The 7,532-nt window shown below is 32.0% G+C and overlaps 1 non-coding gene across 1 annotated transcript; it reads right to left on the reverse strand.

Annotated features, from left to right (window-relative positions):
* Positions 1-3,614: 3,614 nt before the first annotated feature.
* LOC135151850 (small nucleolar RNA snoR60) lies at positions 3,615-3,685 on the reverse strand. The gene has a single exon (XR_010290758.1). It is a non-coding gene; the product is annotated as a small nucleolar RNA snoR60 (small nucleolar RNA).
* Positions 3,686-7,532: the final 3,847 nt, after the last annotated feature.

Here is a 7,532-nt window from a genome sequence, read left to right on the forward strand (position 1 = left end):
GAATAATGGGGGCATGCCCCAGGCAAACGGAAGTAAATATCACTAATAGAACTCCTTTATATACATGTAATCAACAGCTAAAGCTAACATTAATCTAGACTAGTTATAATACTAAACTAGGGTCTTTGCTAATTTGTTTTTTGAAACTAGTACAAGAAAACAATTTTGTTTTAACACTGTTTTACTCTGGCCGCATTTTGATCACATCAGTACGCCCCATTTGACAATGCATGCGGTGGTTCCGCTCTCTCCACACCTGATAGATGGTAATGTTAAGAAACGAGAGTAGCCAATTTAACTCCCCGTCCCACTGCCCTGTTTCGAAGCACTCTGCCTTGAGTGTATTCTCGCCAATCTTGAAAATAAGAAAAGGCCCTCTAAATATCACATTCGAGACATAACTGCATCCCGCAAATCACATAAGTCAGATAAATATAATACCAAACCTGTTCATTCTTCCTTTGGTGAGTAGTCTTTCCTTTAGAGCCAACCACATTATAAAGGAATGCCAGTCCATATGAAACCATGCTGGAAAATTCCCAGAAGTACGAGTGCAGTTCCAAATTTGACCCAGCAAAACGTTCGACACATGGAGCCCATCCCAAGTGATTGCATCTACCTCATGAACTTGAGTATTATGCCTATTCTGCTTTAACTCTAAAAAATCAGAACGGCTTGAACTTGTTAGTAGCCAAATGCCAGTATGCAGACAAAAGTTGATTTTTGCAAAAAGATTTGAACGAACATTACTCTGTAATGATGCTACGAAGAAAAATACATTAGCTATAAAAACTTCCTGCACAAAATTCTTAGGTACATGCGATCTTGCAGTACAGGATTTTAAATGAACAACAAATGCATTAAATGAACAACAAATGCATTGAAAATTCTGCAAAACTTACTTGATTCGGCCTTCTTATCAGACATTAAACACTTGCTATGGAGAAGAGCAGAGAATGATCCAAGAGATGTAGATATTGCCTCCTCAAAATGAAAGAACGAAAAGAAAAAAAAGAAGAAAAAAATGGCTTAACGACTGCAGGACACTACTTCTATGCAATCCCCTGGACACACTCACAGGCAGTTGTAACTGCCGCATAAAGACACTATCACTAAAAAAATGAACGGGCTGGGGTTTTAAAAAATTAAAACTTATAAAACAAAAATTAAATCAAAAATCCTCAGCCATTGGATCTAAAAAAAATGAAGGGTTTAGATTGGGACTCCAAGGACTCCAAAAATTATAGTACTCCATATAACTTTCTTCTATATATATATATATATATATATATATATATATATATATATATATATATATATATATATATATGGATTCCAAATATGAGGTCGAAAATGACATTTGAAAACTGAAACTGGAAATCAGGATTTGTAGTTGCATATATGGTTGCATATGCAACCACCGTATTTTTGGAAAATATTTTCAAAAAGGTAGTATTTTTGAAAATATTTTAGAGATTTGAAAATAAGATTGGAAAAACAGTATACAAGATAATTCCCCAAAATTATATTGTACAAAAATTGATATAGATTCTCTACCTAATATGATTGAAAAAGATTTATAATACAAAAATTCCTAAATCGGAAGAATACATTCCACCTAATTTAAAAATTCATTAGTAAAATAATGATTAACACCAAAAATGGACTTGGGCACAATATCAAACCAAGTAAAATTCTATATCATAAATTTCATTAGGCGTTAGAATAATAACATAAATATTTAATGTAAAGGAACTCTAAGAAGTTAAATAACTAATTATTCATATGTATGAAATTGTTGAACAACTACAAAAAATAAACTAGCTCAAAAAATGAAAAATATCGTCATATAACTGTTAACATGATCTTCAAAAAGATAATAAGTATATATTTAACAATAATACATGATTTTTTTGTCAGAATACATGTGAGAAAAAATATCATCAAGTTACTATACTTGGGACACGGCTGAAGTTAAGAACTAATGCGTCATGTTAGATCATAAACGATATATGACACAACCTAGATTTCCTTTGAAACCAACCCTACTCTTAATAAGGTAAACACATAATTGTGATATAACCTAAAGTCTAACTTACACTTAAGATTAATATAATATAAAGAGTCATCATATTCGCAAATATAGTTTAAAAAAAAATAGAGGCTGAGGAAGCATCGCATTCGAAAAATTTCGACAAAGCTTTATTGAAAATTTGTACTAGTATGAAAAATTTAAACTAATTTTCAAGATCGTAAACTTAAAACTACTTTTCAAGATATATAAGTTATAGAATGCGACTTTTAAGTCCTATATATGCACTAAAAATAATATGTTCTTGTGGATGCGAAGTATGTGAACTACCATAATTAGAGCATCTCCAAGAGACTTTTCATTTAGGCTCCTAACTTGAGATTTGAAGAGGGAGAGGAAAATTGTTGCTCCAAGAGACTGTTAAGTGGCTCTTAAATCACTAAGAGCCTCTTGTTTCTCTCTTCTCTCTCCTCAAAGTTAAGAGCCATCACATTGCTCCTAACTTATTTTTTCACAATAAAAAAATCCTTCCCTCCAATTCACCTTCATCTTTCCATCTCTTTTGTTATAGTGGAGCCCAATATATGACTAAAATATGAAATAGAGAAGAGATGTAGAGAGTATTGTTGGAGTTTACACTCTTAACTTTGTCCTAAATTGCTAAGAGCCACATTTTTTATATTATATTTAGGAGCCAACAAGGAAGCTCTTGGAGATGCTCTTATAAAACACCATCACAACTAAACTCAACCTAAATTGCTCCGTGTTAATCATCATGATTGAAGTATTCATTGCAGTTGGAGTTGTTAAGCGAACTTGGATCTTAGGCTAAGGAGAAGAGAAAAGAATTGCCAAACATAAAGAAGGATTTCTCAAAAACCTTGATAAAAATTCCTCAATCCTTTAAACAAAAAGATCTTTTCAAGTTCCACTCAAGTTATTTAAGCTTGAGTTTCATCCATTTTCATTATTTAAACTCTAAAGGCCACATGCATAGCTTGTACTTAAATCAAGTAATTATTTATAACATCATTTGACATAAACTAAATACATTCTTAATAATAATACACAAGAACCTATATTCTCGATCACACCTATATTCTCGACCGACATATGAAGTAGTAACCAATAGTCACCAAAATAATTCCTAAGCTAAAAATATAATAAATATTTTTTAATATTTTTCACTAAATTGCGGAAGATGTACCGATTGCAACTATTTGTGCTTTAATTTCAGCAAGTAAGCAATAAGATACAAGTTTAGAATTAACATATCGGTCTTTTTTACGTCGGCTTTAGTTGTTACACGCATATAATTGGAGGCATTGCACGTATAATTCATAATAGCATAATCGTAAAAAAGAATTACTTCAACTCTAGACAGATGCTTGCACAGGAAATTGACATAAATTATTTCATAATTTGCACTGGTTACTCATTATGCTGCCATTATACCTGTCATGCCGTCCTCAAATTCTAATGAATTTCTTAGCATCCAAATTAAAATTTCTTAAATAATTATAGAGAAGGAAACATGGAAAACCATTGCAAACAAATAGAATATTAATTTAAATGGTTAAAAAGCATCTGAAACTCGATTTTGCTTTATTTATGATTCCCTTGGGAGGAATTAGAGTAACTCATCTTCAGCTTGCAATGATTTTGAAACACGGTCGAATAGCTAGGAACAAGAAGAACAAAGAACAAGAATAATAGAGTAGGCAAAGCTAATTGATTCATTTTTATATACTGTCACAAAATAAGAAAGATTAATTCAAATGAAGAAAAGAATAGTCAAACAAGCACATCTATTTATCATCCAGATATGAGATAATAATTCATTTTTATAGAGAATTTACAAACTTTAAAGGCCCAGCATGGCGGGCATAAATACTAGTTACGATATAAGTGCAAATGTAAATATATACTCTATGATCAATCATTGCACGTATCTAAGTGTGTATGTATAAAAATTAGAGGGGAAAGGGAGGGGGGGGGGGGGCAGCCTGTATATGAGCTTCTCGAACATCGTCAGTGCAAACTTAACATCTTACTCGCTGCAAAAATTTAGGACGTTGATAAGTTCTGCATTCAGCAATTTTAATAGAAGATGGATTCAAACCTGTCCACATATATCAAATTTATCCAACTCCAAATGAATCGCTAAAGTAATCAATAATCGAGCCGATTCTTAAGCCCTAATCCTCAACAATATTTCAAGAAAAAAAAAAAGCTTCGATATATAAGCTCTGGTTAGGGACGCCCAGTCGATGACCTACAAGTTAGTGATTGTTAGTGTGCTCATAGGCACACCATAGATAATCCCATAAAAAATCACAAGACAACTACTTTTCCCATGCAAGCAAATATTGGAGAGAGGAACGAGCAATTGTATCTTAACGTTTGAACACGCAAAAAGCAAGAGGACCAGACAGCTGTTCCTGGACAACCACTGCAAAATACACCGACCATATAAATGAAAACACCGAGCATACATCATAGATAGGGATGAAGGAGTAATTTCATTCTCTTTGAATGATGGGCAAGATTGTAATTTCCAAAAGAAATTGGGCTCATGTATCCTTTTTGTTGCCGCATTTATATATGTAATAGAAGATTTTAATAAATGAAAAGTTATTTCATTTTATTGTTTTAATTATATTTTAAAATTATTTCTAAACACATACAACGATACAAAAACATGTATTTAGATTTAGATTCTCAAAATCTATTTATAATTTAGGGTTTGCATTTTAAGGTTCTATATGAAGGATTGATTCTTATATTTCTATATATACCATATGTTTAATCAATTAAAACTTATATAATAATTATTTTATCTGATATAATGACTATTTAAGAAAATTAGGTATGATAACGAATAATTTTATTAAAATAATATTTTTAATTCAAATCTTGTTTTGATAAGATATTATACAAAAACAATCATTGTTTGTTAAGGAAAAATTTATAATTTATCCAAAAGTACTTGTGATCACCCTTTATGATATACGCTAATATCATGACAAATAGATAAGTGATTAAATAAATTCTCATATTATTTAACCTGAAGCTAATTTAAACTTATTTGCTAATTAGATTTCGAAATTCCAAATTAATGGAGAGAAGAACCAAATTACCCCGCTAAATATGTAAAAACAGGAGGCCTGAGTCTGATCGCGCTAAAACCACTATTCCTGGAGTGCTTTTGCCCACTTAACTAGGGGTGAGCAAAACCGAACCGAAACCGAAAAACCGAACCGAACCGTATAATTTCGGTTCGGTTTGGTTTCATTTTTCTGAAAATTTCGGTTAATTCGGTTTTTCGGTTTGAACCAAAAAAAATTCGGTTTGGTTCGGTTTTTGATATAGTATTTCGGTTTAAACCGAAAAAACCGAAGTTTTTATTAAATATAAAATAAATATATATTATATATATACAAATAACCTAGAATCTAATCCTAGTGTCTAAACTCCTAACCTGACTTGCACAATTACATGAATCTAGCAATTGCAACACATATCTGGGCTCTAATTCATCAGCAACAACAACTCAAACTCTAGTCTCCAGGTTTCCTCATCTTCTAATCTAACTGTCTAAGACGATTAGGCGAGCTTCTATAGTCCTGTTAACTATCTAAAGTTTATTGTAAACTTTAATTTTTCACTTTAATTTGCTACTTAAGTGGTGTATGAATCAAGTGAAGTTTGGTTCATTGAGATTTGCAATTATAATTTTGTGTTTAAAAATATTTCGGTTTTTTTGAACCGAAACCGAAATCGAACCGAAATAATTCGGTTGGTTCGGTTCGGTTTAAAATGATAATTCGGTTCGGTTCGGTTTCAAAAAAAAGCTTAATTCGGTTTTCGGTTTTTTCGGTTCGGTTCGGTTTTGAACCAAACCGACCGAATGCTCAGCCCTACACTTAACTCATGGATAACAAAGATCGTATATACTTTACTCATTTCAAATAAAAAATCTTTTTGCAACTGTACAACGACTCAATCATAAAAATACAATCTCAACCCAAGTTTCTTGATACTCTTTGAACTTTTACATTAAAGGACCCGGTTGTGAACTTTAACTTAGTTTAATTTTCATCAAATATAGATAATTAAAAGTTAGTTCGTGTTGGTAGAACAATTGACTGATGGAGATGGAATTTTTAAGTTTGTTTAAGGATTTATTTCGCCCCAATTGATAGACAATTTGCTAAGAGATTAGTAGTGAAATTATTCTCACACGATACAACAAAGTATGAAGAATGACTCAAAACATTTAAATAATAAATATTTAAAGATACAAAAATGATTTCACAAATATCTTTTTCATTTATTGGTTCTATAATACAATATTCCAACAGTTCGTGTATTGCATATGCAAAGACAGGAAAGAATTCAGTACAGAATTATTTACACAGCTAAAGTAATAATGCCCAGCCTTCTTGTCTAAAGCTTTGGATGCCATCTCCGCCCTCTTCTTCTTTTCCTTTTGAAAGGCAACCATCCTCTTCTTCTCATTCTGGAGCTCCAGTATCCGCTCCTCGATGCTGTCTCGGGCAATGATTCGTACAACTGTCACCACTTTCGTTTGCCCTATCTGGTGTACTCTGTCCATTGCTTGTTCATCAACTTCTGGATTCCACCATGGCTCTAGGAGGTACACCATATTAGCAGCAGCGAGATCAACTCCGGTACATGATGCAGTTGAAGGCAGGTGGTCAAGATGAACTTTTTACTCGAAATGGGAGATGGAACTTCAACAAGATTTTCTACAGTTTAGGGTCTGCCACGTCCTAGGGTCTTGAGGATGCAGGACTGGCAATAAATGTGAGTGATCACAATGTTTTACTGATGTACCAAGAACAATCCCGATGTTAAAATACCTGAAAGATTAAAAACAAGATTCAATAATTGATATCAAACAAATAATTTTAACACACAAATATAAATCAAATCAATTTTATCAAAACACCACCCATACCTAAAAACAACAATTTCAATCATCCAATCTACTTTTTGAATGGATCTCCAATATAGCAATTGCATCGATACTTCATTTAGAAAGGACCGCGCTGGTGATGTGATGACTTTGAATATGTATGTAAATCTGTATAACATCTATACAGTACCCACATATGTAATATAGACGGGAATTGAAAACAGGTAGTTCATTCTTTGTATCAGCAGATGGAGATATATATAGAGAGAGCGGGGCCATGAAACCAAGGTGAATGATTGCTAAAAGTCAAGGCTCATGTTAGTTGAGATTTTAAAAGATTTTTTTTCATTTATGAAATTCAGTGATATTATACTCAGATTTTTAAAAATTTTGGGACATTCAATTAAGATTTTAAATCATGCTACAAAACTGGTGTTATTCAATGTGGATTTTAATTTATGCTTAAAAATATGACTGTATTTAATTAATTATTTAAAATCCATTAAAATATTTCATAAAATGATGGAATATATAGGATTGTTCAATATAATACATTTT

The sequence above is a fragment of the Daucus carota genome, chromosome 3 (assembly GCF_001625215.2).
Source record: "Daucus carota subsp. sativus chromosome 3, DH1 v3.0, whole genome shotgun sequence".
Taxonomy (NCBI): domain Eukaryota; kingdom Viridiplantae; phylum Streptophyta; class Magnoliopsida; order Apiales; family Apiaceae; genus Daucus; species Daucus carota.